Source organism: Mustela putorius, unplaced genomic scaffold (genome assembly GCF_011764305.1).
Source record: "Mustela putorius furo isolate JIRA1106 unplaced genomic scaffold, ASM1176430v1.1 tig00537350_pilon_pilon_pilon, whole genome shotgun sequence".
In the NCBI taxonomy this organism is placed as follows: domain Eukaryota; kingdom Metazoa; phylum Chordata; class Mammalia; order Carnivora; family Mustelidae; genus Mustela; species Mustela putorius.
This window is the reverse complement of record NW_025422471.1, coordinates 16679773-16701366: the sequence shown is the minus strand read 5'-3', so window position 1 is coordinate 16701366 and position 21594 is coordinate 16679773. Positions and strand designations below refer to the sequence as shown.

At 34.8% G+C, this 21594-nt stretch overlaps 1 pseudogene; it reads right to left on the bottom strand.

The window, feature by feature from the left end:
- Nucleotides 1-2195: 2195 nt before the first annotated feature.
- On the bottom strand, nt 2196-6961 carry LOC106006518 (annotated as a pseudogene).
- Nucleotides 6962-21594: the final 14633 nt, after the last annotated feature.

The window sequence follows — 21594 nt, the reverse complement described above, 5'->3', positions numbered from 1 at the left end:
TCTCAGCCTGGAAAAGGCAAAACTATGGAAACAATAAAAAGATCAGTAATTCTATTTAGGGAAATGGGGCAACGGTATTGGAGGCAGTGAATAGGCAGAACCCAGAGAATTTTAGGGCAGTGAAAGTACTCTGGTATGATCATATTCAGGGTGGATACATGTCAATATACATTTGTTCAAACCCACAGAATATATAATACCAAGAGCGAACCCAATTAAACTATGTGCTCTGAGGGGCGCCTGGGTGGCTCAGTGGGTTGGGCCTTTACCTTCAGCTCAGGTCATGATCTCAGGGTCCTGGGATCAAGTCCCGCATTGGGCTCTCTGCTCCAGTGAGGGAAGCCTGCTTTCCCCTCTCTCTCTGCCAGCCTCTCTGCCTACTTGTGATCTCTGTCTGTCAAATAAATAAATAAAATCTTTAAATAAATAAATAAATAAACTATGTGCTCTGAATGACAATGATGTGTCTATGTAGGCTCATCAGTTATAACAAATGTAGTGCTCTGTAGGAAGATGTTGATAATGTGGAGGCTATGCATGTAATAGAGACAGGGTATATAGGAACTCTGTGTACGTTCTGCTCAATTTCTCTTTGAACCTAAAACTGTTCCAAAAAGTAGCTTAATTTTTTTTAATTATAGTATCTGCCCTATTTTTATCCTTTAGAATTGATCTTTTCCCATTTACTATGTATTTTCACTGACAATTGTGGTAACCCAAGACCATTATTTTTATTTCATCTGCTTTGTAGAAAAAATTATACTCCAAATACCATAGTCCAGTAGGGGTATGGACACCTTTTCTCTTAAGGCTGTCAACTGAATGCATGAGGCCCACTCAAATTATGAAAGGTAATCTATTCTATTCAAAGACTACTAGATCTAATATTCATACTAATCATATTAATCACATCTAAAAATATTAATCATATCTAAAATATTGATCATATCTAAAAAAGTCACTACAGAGCAAATTCTAGACTGATGTTTGGTACTATAGCCTAGCCAAGTTGACACGTAGAATTAACCTCAGAATGCTACCAATACTTTCGTGGATTCTAGTTAATTTCCTCAGTACTTATCCCAGTTTTCAAAAATTATGGGAATCATTCCCCCTTGTGCCTTTGATCAAATTTTCCCCACTCCCAGCCTTTCATATCTCTCATTATGCTTGCTGTCTTTTATTTCCATAATGAAGACCCATATGTAATAATTGAGATAACAGGCCAATTACTATCTTTTGAACATTCTCTTGGCTTCCCAAGGTAATAAGACTTTATATAAAATCAGATTGATATGTTGTGGTAATAAAGAATCCCAAAATGTCAGATTTGACAGTAACAAATGTTTATATATTTTCAATCACAAATCTATTGATAGATGGTCATAGCCCACACTGACTTCATTCTAGGACTCAAGCTCTCTTTATAGCATTGTATTTCTTGAAATAGAGGGAAAAGAACCATATACTGACTCTGCCCTATAATGACATATATCACTTCTGTCCACATCTGTTTGATTAGGTAAAACCTGAGTTTGTCAGAATGAGGATTTATAACCTTCAACGGGAAAGAATTGTATCTTTCTGGTAAATTATATGCAGTCACAGTCAAGGATCTTGTCTAGATAAAATCTTTGAGTTTGAAGTCTTAAAGTCTCTATTCTTTTTCTACTGGCCTCTACAACGCTGTTCATACCCTGGCCTTTAGTTTAAAGGTTTTAAAGCAATTTGGCTTTGCCTGCTGCTGTCTTAAAGCAATTTTGTTGTAGGCTCCTACACTTATTTGTGGAAAACACTCAAAGGAAAGTACTTGGCAAAAGCATGTCACTGAATTACTTCCTGTTAGAGTTGTAGCTTCAAAACCATCATAATAACCCTTACAATTTAGTCTTTTTAACCCTGGAAACTACAGACTGTGGAACTCTCAGTCAATTTTGATTGCAGGTCAGAAGTAGAAAGCAACTTTTAGGACAGAATTAGTGCCTTCTATTTCTACCTCTATTCTTTCTTGCAAGACTCAGAAAACACCAAGAAGTACCAATATTCTGATTTTTTTTCTTCCATTTCCCCCTCTTTATAACCTATCATCACATGACATGCCTTTTTTTCTTTTTTTAAGCGCTCAATGTTCAGTTGATTTGCAAGATGTCACACAATTAGTATTCTCCTGTTTCTCAGTGATCTGATTCAGAATGTCAATAGTGTCTCTGATCAAGGTCTTGTTTTGTTAAGTCAAAAACCACTTGTTTGTAGACCCTTTCATTAGTGCTTTCTAAATCTAGACCCTTACTAGCACAGCCAACCAGTTTTGTAATAAGAATGCTAATGCTATGAAGATCATGACCTAATTCTTTCCATTTCCAAAGTTCTTCTGCTGCATTATGGGCAAGAATTTCTACTTCCTCTATTGTATGTGAGACTGCCAATAGTGTTTCACATGGCTTCTGAGGAGCTCTTCCTGATCATCCCCTTACACACTCAGGAACCCCCGGCTGATCTCAAGTTCGGCAAGTCTCTTCACAAGTTCTTTCTGCCTCTTCCTGCCTACTGGTGCCAAATAGTGGCCTCTCAGGTCTGGGGTATATATCTGGTGAAGAAATATCTTCTTTTTCATTTTCCAATTCAAACCTTAAGAAGCAAGCTGGAACACTTGATGAATGTTCCTCAAGATTTGGGGATAGGGCTTGGGGTGGTACTTTTATTTTATCATCATCAACAAGCTCCTGATTGCTAAGTTGGATTTTTCCATTCCTAACTTTTTTGATTTCTTGTAGTTGATTGACCATGTCCTTCACAAAGACTATTAGTAAAGTGTTTGTCAGTAAGCTGACTTGTTCTAGCTGTTGCTTTGACTTTTTCCCCTCACTTTGTGATGACCTCAACTGAGCTTCCAACTGGTTCTTTTCTCTCATTAAAAGATCCAGAAGCAGAGTAGAAAGCTTTTCTGACACCTTGGGATATAGGTTCTCTTCCATTTCTGTAAGCTGCTATTTCTTCTTAACTCTTCAGAAAAGTTATTATCTAAAATATTGCCTTCTAGAGCAATGGAAACACTTTCTATGGCAGCAGAAACAAGGTCTTTGTTTTCCTTTAAACAGATCAGTGAATCCACCAAAGACTGCTGGTAAACATGGGTTTCAAGTACCCCAGAAATGTCCTGAATGTTGTCTGTTTCTATTTTAAGGCTTCAATCAAGTGGGGCTTCTATATCATGCATACTAGAGAGTTCTCATAAAAATATTCAACTGCATCCTTTTCTTTGTCAGACTTTGAATCCACTATATCTTTTTGTTCTTGATTATGAAATTGATACTGTCCATCTCAATAAGACTCTTCATCTTTATTTATGTGTACATAGTCCTCAAAGTTTTCTGGAATGTGAGATACTTTCTGAGGAAGAGCAAAAGTACCATGCTTCTCTTTGCACACAGAGTATACAATGCCATCATATGTTCCATTTTTATTTCCTTCAGCTTTATCCACTCCAGCCCAAAATCCTTTAGCAAAACTAGTCACACCTTTGAATGGAAGAGTTTCTGGCTGAACATTGCCAGTCAACACTCTATCACCAATATGGAAATCATGTAACTCTTCTACCACAGAAACTGAAACCAAGGAATGGAATTCTGTAATTCCCTGTCCATGCTCTATATCATTGAGCTCCTTACTTTTCATAAGCTCAGTAGGGTACTTGAGTTCAAACAGCCCCTCCAAGTGGACACTCCTATGAACAGAAAGGCTTTTCTCACTGAGGCACTCACTAATTTCATCATCACTGCCAAAGCTAATGGCTCTACTTGTAGAGTTTCTGGTTGGCTGTGATTTGTCTTTGCAACACTGAGTCTTTCCTGAGTGACAACAAAGATGACACCTGAAGTCATGTTTGTACAATTCAGCTGAAATGTCTTTCTTAAAAGAAGACACTTCAAAATCCTCAGAGTATGAGAGCAAAAAGATGCTTGTCTTCTGACAAAGACAAGTCTATTTCCTTTATATTCTTTACTTCTTGAATGTCTTTTTCTGATTGGATGTTTAGACTATGATCCATGTATGGATGTGACTCTTTCTCTTTCAACTCCTTTCTATGAAGATTTTCAATGGCTAATCTAACCGAGTCTTTCTGAACATTTACAGAATCTAAAGGAAGATCTTTCCTTGAAGGAATTTCAGATGAATCTCCCTATTTCAGGTCTAGTTTCAGTAAGACATCAGAAGATAGCAGGAAGGCAGTAAGACATCCCAGAAGTACTGACTTCTTGTCTCAACTTCCTGTATAGATTTGGAGATGTTGAGAACCCATAGAAATTCCTTCTGGAAATTTAGACCATCACCTGCTAATTCATTCAGTTATCTTCATTATCAGTATCAATCACCACAGTAACATTATCAATGATTTTCCTGCTTGCTAATTTGACTAGAAAGAAAAAGCCATTAAACTATTTCATTCAAATCCAAAAATACTACTATTGGTAATTTGCCAGATGTTTAATACAGCATTGAAAAGTAATGATAATATTTAAAATTATATCTTAATAGAAAATATCATTAAGGTATTCAAATTCCATTGCAAATTGGAACACCATTTAGTTTCATGGCTGATTAAAATATCTTCCACAAAGATATCTTTAGGAAATTATCTAGGGCCTAGTGTGATAAATATACTTTTACTATATTTTATTTTGATGTTATATTTCAGTTGTTTTATACATTCATATTCATGATGAATATAGTACAAAGCAATCAGGAGATTTGGTAGTCTTGCAAAAGGCAGATTTTTTAAATGTTTCTCTAACCTAATTTATTTTCCAAAATAGGTCATTTTAGTTTACTTTAAGGTTAGATTATAAATATTCAGTAATTTACAAAAAAGTAATATCTAGCTGCTGTTTTATTATAGATGTATATATATATTTTTTTCTTTTCAAGGACATTTCTATTGTATTTTATTTTTAGTATTTTTTATCATACTAAATGTAGCTATGTATCTTTTTTTCCTGTATTAAAGTTCTGTTTTCTTAAAGCTTTTTCTCTTTGCTTGTATCTTTATATTTGACTTAATCTCAGTTGAATACATTCCAATTCTTGCCAGAAATCCAGTGGGGGGAGAAATTGCTTCTCTTTTGTGTGTCTCATTCCACAGAGTCTGAGAGTTTCATAAAGTCAGTGCTCAGTAAATACCTACTGCATGAGAGAATGAATAAATGAATGGGCTGATTTTCTGGAAATTCATCCTAGTATCCTGTATTAATAGTGAATGTTTCTTATTCAGTTCATATTAAGAGACAGAAACCGGGGCGCCTGGGTGGCTCAGTGGGTTAAGCCGCTCCCTTCGGCTCAGGTCATGATCTCAGGGTCCTGGGATCCAGTCCCACGTCGGGCTCTCTGCTCAGCAGGGAGCCTGCTTCCTTCTCTCACTCTCTATCTGCCTGCCTCTCTGCCTACTTGTGATCTCTGTCTGTCAAATAAATAAAATCTTAAAAAAAAAAAAAAGAGACAGAAACCATAATTTTTACTCACTATTCTGTGTCTATGTAGAAAAAGAGGAGCAGAAAAATTATCTTGAAACTTTTCTCAGCAACAGTCCTATTTGTGTTTTCTTCTGTTTTGTAATAGTAATGGAAAAGTCAAAATTCGTTCAGTATATAAAGCAAATAGATTGTCTCATCGTAACACAGTTTTCATCACTGAAGGATGGAAACTTGCATTTACATATTCATACTAGAATAAATTTAAATATTGCCTTACATTAAAGAATATTACCACAGTTAGGAATATTACTTCAATTATCAATTTATTTAAAGTAGTTTGAGATAGTAATCACATATATTTTGTTGAACAAACTTCAAAGAGAGCTTTTTGAGAATATCTACTTTCTAATGTAAAATAAGCAAAATTTGTGATTTTTATTTCCACTTGAGTATTTATTGTCAAATTGTAATGAATATTACCAGTCCCAAAAATGAGATTGATTTTATTATAATGGATAATGTAATTTGTCAATTTATTTGTTGAAAGATAACAATTTAATATAAAGATAACATTTAATATAAAGACATCATTCACATGTTCCATAAATTTCATTTTAAATTGAGTGTCTTCCTGCTTTAGCATTAATACTAACAAAACAGGAAATTAGGAAGTGTGTTATGAAGCAACTCAAGCTTTTCACACCATGTAATTGCTTCTGTCGTTATGTCAGTGATATATTAAAGTCCAAGGTTACTGAAGGACGATATTTTACCATTACACTGAAGGAAATATCTCAGTGGAGGAATAAATGAGGAAGGGGCTTAAGGCTATATAGAAATCTGATTTAGTATAATTGAGCAACTATTAAAAGTGTATTTTAACACAATACCTGGCATATAAGTGCAGCTCAAAAAATAATTGACTTTTTAAAAAACGCATTTAATACAAGTATTTAAATAATTTCATCTTCCGTAATGTATACTATTTCCAATACAAGAAGGATGAGGGCATTTGGTCTCTTTAGTGGACCAATAACTTTGACACTTGACTCTCCGTTTTTTCATTTACCTAGAGTTTCTTTGTCATTTTTGGTAAATTCTCAAGGTAATTGATAACCCACCAAAACATTAGCCCATGATTTTATGTTATTTCTTTTTATTAAAAAAAGAAGAAAAAAACCTTCAGTTACATTTACTCCACCCTTCCACTGCAACACCTAGGACGTAGTTATTACCCTAAAGTATTTCTTCTTGGATATATTATAATTCAACATCACCTTTATGGAAGCAAGTTCTTCATCATTTCTTACATTTAAATGCTGTTACTTTTTCTATTTCATCAAGGCCAGTTTCTTAGTCTTGCCATTTACTCATATATAAACCCCCTTCTGACTCTACTGTTTTTTATATCCAGGCTCTGATCCTTACCTTCTGATCTGATCTTGCTTACTCTTTCCCTTCCTCCCTCCGTCTCTTTCTTCTTCCTTTATCATTCCTTCCTGTCAGGATACCTTCATTCCTTCATTCATTTATTCAAAAAATATAGAAACAGAGTTACCCTCAATATAAAAACAGTTTAATTTTTTGTTCTGCCTGAGCTCTTTTCCTAAAATTTAGACATAACAGTGATATACTCAGGAAAACACAATATAACATAACTTTAATAGCATCACTTTTTTTGTGTTCTCAAATTGTCTTTATAAACTAACAAAACTGATTTTAATTTTGTTCAGAGTTTAATAAAATTCAGACCATTTCTAAATAGTCAATGTCTGAATAAACTAATTTTCACATTCATCTTGCTGAACGTTTAGATAATTTTAGGTGCATGAAAATAGAATTTCAGTAAGGCCCTGCTTCTTAGTAAGGGAAAGTAAAGACTAATTCTGTCCTATTCAAAGTATTCACACAGGAATATGCTGTGAAAAGTCCCTACTTATTCTGAAGCTTACGATTATGATAGATACATATTTTGACAAAATATGTTTATCCTCAGAGTGAATATGAGCTTACCTTATAACCATTTCTACAGTTGCTTTAAGTCCATAATTGCTTGCCCATAATTGTGGCAAGTCAGCAGACCCAGCCACTGTTGTGTGTGACCTCTGGGGCAGATACATGGATAAAGAAAGCAAAGCTTTCTGTTGCAATGATGCTGCCGTGTTCTCTGCTCTAGGTGGAAGCCATCTTCTTGTAGATGTTACTTGAAAGAATCTCCCCTTGGGGTGCCTGTGTGGCTCAGTAGGCTAGTATCTGACTGTTAGTTTCAGCTCAGGTCATGATCTTGGCAGCAGGCTCTGTGCTTAGTGAGAGTCTGCTTGAGATTCTCTCTCTCCCTCTCCATTTGCCCCTCTCCGATTTGTGCTTGCTCTCGCTCTCTAAAATAAATTAATTAATTAAAAAAAAAAAAAGAATCTCCTCTTACGTGCTTGTGTCTATTGATATCTTTTGTCAATTTCTAGCCTAGCAGTAGTCAGTCAGTGTACAAATAAAGTATGCATCTATTTGGAATGCATGTATTTACTAAGAAAACTAATTTAGATTTTTAAAGGAAACCAAGTGCATGTTTTTATTTTCCACTTCTTTCCAAATGAAAGGAAAATGCTTTATTTCATCAGTGAAAATTTGTGAAACCATTCTTTTCCACATTTAGAATTATTTTTTCTTAAAGCAAATTATTAGTATATTACTTAAATTTTCAAATTCCAGAATCAGATAAACTAGCTCAAATTCCAATGCTACCACTTACAACCTGTGTAATCTTGGGCCTCCTACTCTGAACATCAGTTTCCTCATTCATAAAATAGAATGACAAAAACATTTATTTCACAAATTATAATGAAGTATAAGTGGCAAATAACCAGTTTCAGCTAATGTTAACTATCAAAATTATCATCATTATTATTAGTGCTATAATAGTAAATGAAAAATAGTATTAATCTCAATTGTTTAACAATTCCTTTGGCTTAATTCTAAAGTCTTCTAAGTGTGAGTATGAGGCTGTGTTTGTACAGATATGTTTAAATAAATAATTTACTTGTTTTTATTAAGACCATTTGAAAAAATATTTAATTAACATAAATATTAAAACAGACAATATGAACCACACACAAATCAATAAAATTAGTATGATTGTTGGCAAATCTCTAAATTTCCAGAATATCTTATATAAAGAACTGAAAGTTTGAACAAATAAAACAACCACTAGAAATATCCTCAGGGATTTTATATTATCTATGGAAAGCATAGAAAACTAAGTCTTTTTCTGTTTTCTGTTTTTTTAGACTACCCTCTAAAAACTGACTGAAATGCAATTGGAAAATAAATCAACATCACAAAATAGAGCAATTCAAAATGCACAAAAATATTTATAAAGCAAATATATATTTTCATAGATGGATTTCTTTAAGTCTTTTCAAATTCTATCTCAATTTTATATTATATTTGTAATTACTTTTCATAATGCAGCTATTTAAAATGTACCATATCATGTGGTTCCAAAATTTTTTTCCTCAATATAACAAAGGGAAAACCTTTTAGAGGAGAAAGTAGAAATCATAGATTATCCTGGAATATATACATAATGAAAAGTAATAATGTATAATCAGCATCGTCCTCCCAAACATGACATACTAAGAGCAATAGCTCTTAGCAGCATCACCCATATCAGAATCATGATTTTAGGCATTAATTGCCAAGACACACAACACATTCCCAAAATCAAATCTCTGGAACTAAAATCTGATATTCTGCATCTATTATAAGCACCCCAAGTAATTTTTATGCATATAAAAATTAAAGAACTAATAACCAAGTCAATTCAACGAAGTTCAACGAAGTGCATCTGTTCTGCATGATTTTATCGTCTTACACAAATTCTGATCTGAACTGCATCCAAAGATTTCAGAAAAATGGAGAAGTGCTTAAAACACCTGTACAAAAATTTCAGTTTTGGAGTATACAATTAGTCCAATTTGTCATCTGTGGGCAAAGTAACTGATTCATTATATAATGAGGTATCATTAATAGGGGACTTACTATGTCTCATATACTGTGTGATAAGTACTTGTTCATTTTTATTTCATGACTCTATAAACTAAGCATTGTCGTCCCATTTTAAGGATGAGAAAAATGAGAATAGTGAAATTAAATACCTTGCCCAAAGTATTTCACTTACTGAAGGACAGATTATGGATCTTAACCCATGCTGGGCTGGTTTGGTTTCAAATATTGTACTTTTGTCTACTACATAATAATGTCAGCACACCTCCATAGCACCCACTACTGCCAGATAGGCCCATGCAAATACTAATCAATATACCTGTACTAACTTTGTGGAAGCATGCTTTTAATCATGCCTTATAACATGGTCTTATTATAAAATTATACTTTTTATTACTTAGCAATTTTTAAAACATGTTTACTTACGCTGTCTTCTTGAATCCTCAAAACAACATACGTATACTATCTTCTTGGATCCTCAAAATGCCATAAGACAAAGCATATTGTTATTGTCATCTGCAAATGGGGAAATTGAGACTTAGTTATCTTACTTTGTCCTAGAGGCCAGAAATGGCGTGGTACGGAACAGGGATTGTTGAAGAATGTGGTATTTATAGCTTGTGGTATTTCTTCTTATCCCCATACTGACTTCTTAGAAGACAAGAATTTCCCTAGTATCCACGTTAATGCAACTGTTTATATAGAAAGAATAGGTTAAAGAAATCTGTAGTAAAAATTTGACCTAATGATAGCAAATTGAGATGTGGCTTGCAATAAGAATACTGATTTTCCAGTGTTATAAAATATATAAACATTTCTCGGTGTTTTAAAAACAAAGCTTCTATCTTTCCCACTCTCTTTATATTGCCAGAAAGTGAAAACAGCTACTACCTAACATGACTCTCTACTATTAAGGTTGTATTTTATGAGCAAAGATTAGTTCCTATAATAGACTCATAAAGTTATAATCTCTTCTTCGTGTATTAAATCCTTTAATATTGTACTTTACAAAGAGAAAAGTAAAATCCCAGCCGCATCTAGCTAAATCCACTCATCCATTTGACACATTTTTATTGAGTGCCCAAAATGCAGGAGGACCTAGGTGTGTTAGCTGCTAGGAATGCATAGATGATGAAGTCACTCCCTTGATTAGCTTTTACTTTCTTCTACTTGATTCCAGTGACTCCCAACTTAATAGGCATTTTTGGAGAGGAGATATCTGAAGTGAAGTTAAGTACTTTTCAAGTTGACATCTATTCTATTTTAAACCTTCTAAGTCTTCAGTGGACTCATGCATCACTTACTCACAACAGGGATATAAAATTGCCTGGGAATGACTATTTCTCCTACACATTCATGCATTAAATTTATTTATTTCAATATGAAAATAAAATTGACAAGAACCTTGACATGTTGATACATTTAAAACTATCTTGTTGTGGTTATTTGCATTAATTTCATTGTCTAGGTGAGTTACCTCCACTAATTAAGTGCTTTCCAGTGCCCTATTAGCTATGTTTCAGTGTCACAGTAAATGGAGTTATTATGAGGAAATTCTATTATAAATGCTATCTTGGTGGACTCCCAGTCTTCTCTCTACTCCCTAGGTATTGTATGCATATCTTATACACAGATATCTCTTCAAAAACATACACTGAAAAATCTTTGGTCTCACTAAAGATGTACAGTATACATAACTGTTTGTTATTGATTATATCCATGAGGAGAGCCTAACCAGAAGAAAGAAACTGTACAATAATTTGAACAAGAAAAGTTTAATATAAGGAATTACTAACTATAACAGGGAATTGGGAAATAGAGGATTGGCGAGGAAGGAGAAAAAGAACTCTAAAGAACACAGGAGTAAAAGATGTTGGGGTGTCTGGGTGGCTCACTCAGTTAGGCATCTGTCTTCAGCTCAGGTCATGATCCTAGAGTCTCAAGATCAAGCCCCACATCAGGCTTCCTGCTGAGCAGGGAGCCTGCATCTCCCTCTGCCCCTCACGCCTCTCTCGTACTCTCTCTTACTCTTTCTCTCAAGTAAATAAATAAAATATTTTTAAAAAAGAAAAGGGGGTGGGGGGCGCCTGGGTGGCTCAGTGGGTTAAGCCCCTGCCTTCAGCTCAGGTCATGATCTCAGGGTCCTGGGATGGAGCCCCACATCGGGCTCTCTGCTCGGCAGGGGGCCTGCTTCTCCCTTCTCTGCCTGCCTCTCTGTCTACTTGTGATCTCTCTCTGTCAAATAAATAAATAAATAAATTTTTAAAGAAAGTTAAAAATAAATAAATAGATAGATAGATAGATGGATAAAAAGAAAAGAGGAGCTACCCCTAGGGCTGAGACGGAAATGTTCAATCCCCGTGCTGGACATTTGAAAGGCCTGAGTTGCAGATATCCTTGGACAGTAAATAGCTGTAACTCTGGGTAGTGGAGACATTCCCTGAGGCTTCTGTGGGGCCCCAGAGCAGGCTGCCCGAGGTGGCCCACTTTGGCAGAAAATGTTTTCAGTTAAAAGTAATCAAAACTAAACAGAGGAAACGTTCTCTGACTCCCCCACAATTGCATAAATTTACAATGGAATGGACAGCCTATAATAAGAAGAGAGCAATTAACAGAGACTTCCCTTAATCTATGGAACTTATGTGCATATTAGAGCAACCTTGTTCTCCCAAGCATCTCCTTTCACCTTCTTGCTAATGAGCTCTCTTCCTTTTGTATCCTCAAGCTCCTACCCCTCTCCTTAGCTCATATAAGATACTTGGGGCCTCATTGTTTTTGGAATTTCATGTCTATGTGGATTCCCCATTTGTACACCTTTTAATTTTCATTTCTTCTGTTAACCTGTCTTATGTCAACTTGATTCTAAGTCCAGCTAGAAAGACCATAGGGCAGAAAGAAGGTCTTCCTTCTCAGTAGTACCAAGCTGCTTGAGAGGGGCTAGGCAGGCCATTTAAAGGAAGTACCAGTCTACCTGACCCTGTTCAGCCAGGTGCTGCAGCAGCCTAGTCTTAGAGAGGCACGCTGTGTTGCAAGTGCTGGACACTGCAGAAATCACATACACATGCTAAAATCCTGCCTATAGAAACACAATGGGCCCCAGAAGAGAATCCCTTTGTTTTCCAGGGTCCCTCCTATACACTCTACTGACAAAGCTTAGTTTCATGACAGCTGGCAAAGGAGGAATATTTAGAGGGTCCAGTTCCAGGATCACAGAAAAGCCAGTCCAACGTGGATCTGAAGTTTAGAGGCTAAATTCCTAACTGGCACATTGATACAAATAGTATCATTTTTTAAATTTCTGAGTTAACTCAATTTTAATGCATTTTGATGATGTCTTAAGTAACTTAATGAACAGCATCCATCAAGTAAGGTGAGAGAAATGAGAACATGGTAGAAGAACAGCCTGCTTATAAAACTTATGAGACTAATAGTACTAGATGATGCCTACTAAGAGTTCAAAAATTTACATAAAATATAATGATGTGTGTCAGGGAACTATTAATATGAACAAATTCTTTTAAGTTGATTAGGCCAGGAAAATCATGGATAACAATCACACACACACACACACACACACACACACACGCATCTGTGCATTTTAACATTAATGAATTAAAAACTGAATTTCATGTATGAATGAATATCTCTTAGTAAAAAATTAAACTAAACTATCATTCCACATAGAAAATGTAACATCAGGGAATCATTCAAACTTTTGGTGGAATAGGAAATTGTAACAGCAAATTATCAGTTCACATCAAGTCATTTACATCTGCTTTATATTTAAATATAAACATTCTTTTTGAAATGGATTTATGTCTACTCAAGTTTAAAACACAAATATTTTAGGGACACGTGAGTGGCTCAGGGGGTTTAGCATCTGACTTAGGCTCATTTCAGGATCCCAGGATCCTGGGATCAAGGCTGCTTGCAGCTGGGAATCTGCTTCTCCCTCTCCTTTTGTCCCTTCCTCCCTCTGCTCCCTCGATCCCGCTCATGCTCTCTCTCTCTCAAATAAATAAATAAAATCTTTTTAAAAAATAAATAAATAAGGGGCTTAAGTGGGTACGGGAAGAATCAATGAAAGAAGATGGGATTGGGAGGGAGACAAACCCTAAGTGACTCTTAATCTCACAAAACAAACTGAGGGTTGCTGGGGGGGGGGGGTTTGGGAGAAGGGGGTGGGATTATGGACATTGGGGAGGGTATGTGCTTTGGTGAGTACTGTGAAGTGTGTAAACCTGGTGATTCACACACCTGTACCCCTGGGGATAAAAATATATGTTTATAAAAAATAAAAAAATTAAAAATAAATAGATAAATAAATAAATAAATAAGAAGCACATACTTTGATGTTTGACTAATCCATATTTTTAGTTTTATGCTATTAAAATTTGTGTCAGTGAGTCCTTGAGAGAATGATTTAAAGTAACTTACAAAGATAACATTCTCCAAAATTACTTCTTATTTGAGAAAAAATAATACCCAAGAAAAATTAGATATGCAAATTTCTATATTGGGCTTTTAATCCTCATAAATAATATATTGTACATAAAATGCTGTATTCATGATTCTATTTTCATTTTAAATATTTAAACTTAAATATATAACTTACAAAAGTTCTGCAGAAAACTACATTTCCTCATATCCTTAAGTTCACTCTGCTATTTTTAAGGTTTGAGATAAAACAGAGATTTTTTTAAAAAGAAAGCACAAGTCAGCACCTTAATAAAATTCCAGTGTCCTATTACAGTTCTAAGAAATATTTTGTGACTAAAGATTGTTATTCTCAACTCAATGTCCATTCCATTTTTTTAAATCTCTTTTTGAAGTTAAAGATACAGCCATCTCTGAAGACAATCAGGAGTGCAGTTGCTCAAATCACACTACCTGGATTTGACTCCTATTAGTACTAGTCTCTGTATGACCCTGGGGCATATTTAACTCCCACCAAGTACCCTACTGTCCTTTTGTGGATGACAGAGATAATAACAACCCCAGAGGGTCATTACCTGTATTAAGTGAGGTAATATACATGTAAGAATCTATGCAGAGTGCCTCACATACATTTAGTACTTAATGTACATTTATAGTTAATATGATAATGATGAAAATATAAAACCTCATTATATGGGAACATAGAATTTAGAAAAATATATTGCACTTATTAAAAGCAAACACCAAATCATATAGGCACCTGGAATTAAGGGGTTTCATGTTGATAAATATTTCTCAATAATATTGATTATTATCATACTGCTGTTTATTTGGTTCTTTTTGTTGTTTTAAAGTCATTTGATTTGTCAGGACCTAGAAATGAAAACATGGACATAATGCATACTAATTTTATATCCACACAATCAGGTTTTTTAAATATATTTCATTTATTTGTCAGAGACAGAGAGGGCGGGAGAGTGAACAGAAGCCAGGGGGGAGCTGCAGGGAGGGAGAAGCAGGCTCCCCGCTGAGCAAAGAGCCTGATATGGGGACTCAGGATCTAAGCTGCATGCAGCTGCTTAACCAATTGAGCCACCCAGGCATCCCCACACAACCACTTTTAAAGTGTGATTTTGGTGAAAGGAAGAATAAGACAAAGCAAAATATTCCTAAAAGGAACTAGGTAGGCCGTAAGAAAATTTAATTTGTATTATGTTTATTTCTAAAACAGAAGACGTAAAAACTTCAAAAACTAATAACTTAGAAACTGAGTAAAATTTTCAATCAAAATCTTAGAAGGAACCATATGCATGAGAGCTCATGTGTTTCCTGTGCCTGGAATCAATAAAAGTGGAACGATACATATGAAATATAATCACTTTCAGTCAATCTGTTAATGGAAAGCATATTTATAATCAGATAAGCTATTGGGTGAAGATGTCCTCTGTGATGATGTTCACCATAGGAATGCATCAGCTAGGTCCCTCCTTATGGCATTTAAATTTTAACTGAATATTTTAAATCTTTTATATATAAAAGATTTATAGATTTATTAAATTTATAGATTTATAGATTCCAGGGTCATCTATTCTGAAACTGAAATTTCCTATATTTTACATTCCTTGCTCAGCATCACTTGAGGAAATTAATAATAACTAATTCCCTGTGATAATTAAATATTCTTTTTATTCTATTACTTAATTTTTAAAGTTAGCAAGTGTTTATTTCTTGACCCTATATCAGCTTAAGTTTCTCTTATAACCTTTGTGTTATACCTAATGCAAAAGGAATTGCTCTAAGAAGAAATACTTCCTTTCACACAGTTTCTATCCTCTGAATCTAAAATTAATAGTATTGTTTAAGACTAAGAAAAAATGACCAGGCCGTTTACATTCATCAAGTGCATAGGTTTGGTATTTAGAGATGATATTCCCTTGCACAACTGTACTTATAAAACAATACTTATAAATATTTGGCAGTCATATCTACCCTCATGGTCACCACTAAAATAATGATAATAAGAATATTATTAGTAAAATGATTACAATAATATTATTAATAATAAAGTTGCTGTTTAGTGACAGGATGATTTTTGAACATGCTTATTAACCTTTTTTTCTCACTCACATACTCACATACAGTAGATTGACATCTACTACACAAAGTAGATTGACATCTCACAAGTGTTTCTGAATCATAAGAGCATAAAATATTTTGTTTATTATTACCATGTTCTATGAAGATTCACCAAGAAAATGGAGATATATTTCTGTCTTTCAATTTCATTGTCAGTATGCATTTTTCTTACTCTATTGGCCTCAACCTAAGTGCATCTCTTAGCAGTTTGTTCAATCAACAGAGGTGCAATGAATTTTCTGTGCATAAGACACTGTGAGAGGTGCTGAGAAAATAATGTTGCCAACACATAAGACATTTCCTTTCTACCTAGTTTTCAAATGAAAACAAATTTAAAACAATGCAAATTTTTTCAAAAATGGCATAAAAAATGATGGCCATATAAGTTAAGACTATTGGAGATTTGCTCTGGGTTTGGTTAGTAGTGACATTCAATTCTATTCAAAGACTTAGGAAAAAGCTACCATATACAGGCATTTTGCTATATGTTGGATTTAAAACCGGTTTATAATCTACCTAAGGAATGAATAAAAAATAGAAATACTATGTGAACAGTATAAAATGTGATTTGGGGTCTAAATTAGTTTCAGGTATCAAAAAGAAAAATCAAAGCAAAACAAAACCACCCTCCCACAGAAATACAAAATCCAAACTTCTTTTCAGACATTCCAAATTTAGGTAGTAGTATAAGGTAAAATGTGGAAATAGAAATTTGAAGGTACGTTAGTGACTGGATTGTTAACGGTGGACCTCAGGATCTTTCTGTATTTCTTAAAGATTATATTTTATTTATTTATCTGACAGAGAGAGATCACAACCAGGCAGAGAGAGAGAGGAGGAAGCAGGCTTCCTGCCAAGCAGAGAGCCCGATGCGGGACTCGATCCCAGGATCCTGAAATCATGACCTGAGCCAAAGGCAGAGGCTTAACCTACTGAGCCACCCAGGCACCCTGTTTCTCTTATTACACACATCTGACAATAAAAGGGGTTAATGCTTACTTGCTTATGCTCTGGTTTTTCTCATATATCTTGCCCCTATTTTTTCACTCACTCGTACCATTTATTTCAACATAAAATAAAGCAAAATATCAAATGGTACAATGGGAACAAGCACAGTATTGAGATTTTTATAATCAGTGACCTTACTCATACTGCCACAGCCACAAAGACTATGAACTGAATAAGACTATATTTTGAGAATTACTACCTCTAAATAAATGGTTTTTCCTAAATGATGTTTAAATGGGCTTGCCCTTTAATTTTTCAATAGGTTTTTAAACAGATTATGTGATTAAAATTATTTTGGTTCTGATTTAAGCAATTAAAATTAAGCAGTTAAAATTAATTATTGTTTTACTTCTGTATACTTAGGTAACTTTCAAGTTATTTGCTAAAATCAACAGTCTTTATTTTTAAAAGTCACACCATTTATTTAGAAATATTTTAGATCATTAAATATCTGGATGGAATTTCAGCTTTGAGATAAAAGCAAAAACTCCATTTTATTATTAGATACTTACAAATACAAATCAAAATCACAAACACACAATTAGATTAGAATGGAAGCCACCAGCTTCATCTTCAAAGATGTTAGTAGATATCTATAATACAAAACACCACATATAAAGAATGAAAGATTAAAAAGTACAAACTGAATTTATGGAGTACAGGAAGGTAAATGGAGATGTCAACAAGAAGCAAGCTCGGGGTGCCTGGGGGGCTCAGTCTGTTAAGCATCTGCCTTCAGCTCAGGTTGGGAGGGATCCTGGGGTCCTGGGATCAAGCCCTGCTTCAGGCTCCCTGCTCAGTGGGAAGCCTGTTTCTCCCTTTCCCTCTGCCTGCTGCTCTCCCTGCTGCTCCCCCTGCTTGTACGCTCTGTGTGTGTGTGTGTGTCAAATAAATAAATAAAATCTTAGAAAAAGAAGAAGAAGAAGCAAGCTCATTTGCTCTGCAAATTCCCTGAAAGCTTTATAATTTGAAGCAGTACTTGCCACAGGAATCTGCAGTGAAGCAAGAGGTGAAAACCTAAGAAGGCAGCACATAGAGCACAAATCCTCCCTGCTGTCTCAACCAGGCAATTACTGTTCTATATTTGAAGGAGATGGGAAAAATAACTCCCTAGAAAAATAGAATCAGAAAAGATCTGGACTTGAGAATAGTAGGTAATCATAAAAAAGAAAGAAAATGCTGTGATGGACTGAAAATAAAGGATTAGTTGTAAATCAAGGGGCATCTTTATAGCCCCAAGGCAAGAGCTAAAAAGACCTTTACCGGTGGAGCCAGGACCACACTAGACAAAAAGGCTTACATAAAGTGACATTTAAGGGTATTGCAGTGGAAAAACCAATCCAGTAAAGCCAGTTTGTAAACAAGACTGACCAGGTCCATAAACTTATAAATGTTTCTTAATTGCTGGTTCTCAAATACCAGTGAACTAGCAACGATTGTGAAAAATTTACCAAAACTTCCACCATTACAAACCAAAGCAATGGCTAAAATTAGTAACACAGGGAACAACAGATATTGGCAAGGATGTGGAGAAAGGGAAACCCTTTTATGTTGTTAGTGGGAATACAAACTGGTGCAGCCACTCTGGAAAACAATCTGACATTTCTTCAAAAAGTTAAAAATAAAACTACCCTCCAATTCAGCAGTTATACTACTAGATATTTATCCAAAGGATACAAAAATACTGATTTGAAGGAGCACATGCATCCAGTGTTTAAAGTAACATTATCAACAATAGTCAAATTACAGAAAGAGCCCAAACATCCATAGACTGATGAATGGATAAAGAAGAAGTAGTGTATACACACAAAAGAATATTACTCAGGCATCAAAAAGAATGAAATCTTGCCATCTGCAATAACAAGGACGAACCTAGAGTGTATTATGCTAAATGAGAGTCAGAGAAAAGACAGTCAGAGAAAGACAAATACCATGTGATTTCACTCATATGTGGAATTCAAGAAACAAAACAGATAAACATAGGGGAAGGGGGGAAAAAAGAGGGAGGCAAACTGTTAGAGACTCTTAATGATAGAGAACAAACTGAAGGTTACTGAATGAGAAGTGGGCAGGGAATGGGCTAAATGCATGATGGGTATTAAGAAGGGCACTTGTGCTGGGTGTTATATGTAAGTGATGAATCACTTAATTCTACTAATTCTAATCACTAATTTCTACTCCTGAAACCAATAATTCATTATGTATTAGCTAGCTAGAATTTAGATAAAAACTTGAAACAAAAAAAGAAAAAAAGACAAAGAAAAAATGAAGAAATTTGGGGAAACAATACAATAGCAGAAAAAAATATATATTCCCCCAACTTAGAGATAATTTACACAGATAAACACATACATTAATACATGAGCCATAGAAAGATGCTAAAAAAAAAAAAAAACATGATTAGGAACTGTAAAAAAAAAATCAAAAGTGCAAAATTGTTGGCAGATAAAATTAAGGAAATATAGTAAATAGAAAAAAAATTGTCGAAGAAAGGGAGAATAGGAGGAAAAGAAAAGAAAAATCAGTTGAATAAAATCAACATCTAATAGGATTCTCTGAACTAGAAAAGCAAAAGGCAAAAAGTATCCTACTGAAATAATACAAGAACATATTCCAGTACTGAAGGAAATGAGTCTACAGATGGAAAAGGCCCCTAAAAATCCAGCACAGTTATTGTGGAAAGATTCACAACAAGATGTAACACAGAATTTTCAGAAACCTGATATTGGGAGAACATAAGAAACAGCTCACATAATTAGTATGGACCTTTTCAATAGCAATATTGAAAGTTAATAATCATGGGACAGAGCCTTCAAAATCCGAGAGAAAAAAATTTACCTATCGTAAATATCAATCAAGTGTGAGAGAAGAATTAAGATGCATCAAATATGCAGATCTTTTTTTTTCTTTTTTAAAGATTTTATTTTTTTATTTGATAGAGACACAGAGAGAGAGGGAACACAAGCAGGGGGAGTGGGAGAGGGAGAAGCAGGCTTCCCACTGAGCGGGGAGCCCAATGTGGGGCTCAATCCCAGACCCTGGGAGCAAGACCTGAGCTGAAGGCACCCCCATACAGAATCTTTTAAAAATGTACTTTTCATGTAATGGGGAATGGAAGCTTTCGGGAGATCCTCAAGAAGAGAAAAGCTGGATTAATACCTAAGCCAATAGCTTTAACCATTTAGAAACACACACACACACACACTCACACTTCTGGATAATAAAACATTCTTCAATAAAGGAAAAGATATAATAGCGGATTTCTGGGCTCAACTTAATTATTTGTATTGTTTTAATAATATAAACGCTGAATATTCATTTCAGCAAAAATTGAACCATTCATTTAGAGGGTGAGGGAAGGGAAAAGAATCTATTGAACTCCATCCTCATTATATTAGTGAAAAATCAGATCTTGATCATGAGATATAGACTTGGAAATCAATGACACACACATAGAGAAGTCATTTTCTGTCTCTCAAACACGCACAAAATGTTCAAACATAGTCATCCAGGGCTCCAGATCATCAGTGTGCCAGGTTTCTTCTATTTTTCTTCTCCTGTATTCAGACAAATGGCTTCTAGATTAACTTTTCCTTTTTGCCATAATAAATTACCACAATTAAGTGGCTTAAGCAATACAGATTTATTATCTTCTAGTTCTGTAGGTCAGACATCCAACATGAGTCTTACTGAGCTAAAATTAAGGTGTCAGTGGGATCCCATTTCTTACTGAGGCACTGGGGAGAATTGGTTTTATTGCCAATCTCAGATTTAAACATCACCTACATTCCTTGAGTTTTGGCCTGTTTCCTCCATATAAGCTAAGCTAATTATTGGTGGAGCAAAAAGGGAACTAAGTTCTGCCAGTACAATGGTAAATACCTCTATTTGGGTCTGTCCTGAGATTTAAGTCAATCTTCTTGAAGACATAGAGATAGCCAACTCTTTACCTGAAGTTCAGCAATGATTCTTATTTTGAGGAGGAAGTTTGTGGATAAAGCAGAGAAAAGTCTAAAGCAGACTTCCCAAAATAGTGAAATAAAATTTCACTATTTTTCACTAATAGTGAAAAATTTTCACTAGTAAAAAATCTTCACTGTTTTTTCAAATTTTTTCACTAATAGTGAAAAATTTCACTAATTTTATAAAAATGGTATCAATGTGAATGTGACTTACAAAGATATTTTTGAGCAGGTTTACTTTCTAGCCATCTGAGAGTACAAGCGTACTGCATGGTTTCCATCAACTTTGAGCTCAGCTCCAAGTATCTTCCCACATCTCACTTAAAGACCTGACTGAGGTGTGGGTGGGGAGAGAAGCTTAGTAGAACAAGAACAGAAGTGAATGGGAGCCAGAACCACCCTACCTCCCCTCACCCCATCCCATTGAAACCCTGTCTGGGTTACTTCTCCTTTTCAGAGACAGTCTTTCTGGGAAATAAATTAGGTGCACTTTTTTGTAATTATTTCAAATGTTTTCCCTAAGGCGCTGCAGAATACGTCCTTTAGTTTTATCAAACTAAAAGGCTGAGTGAGAACCGGGG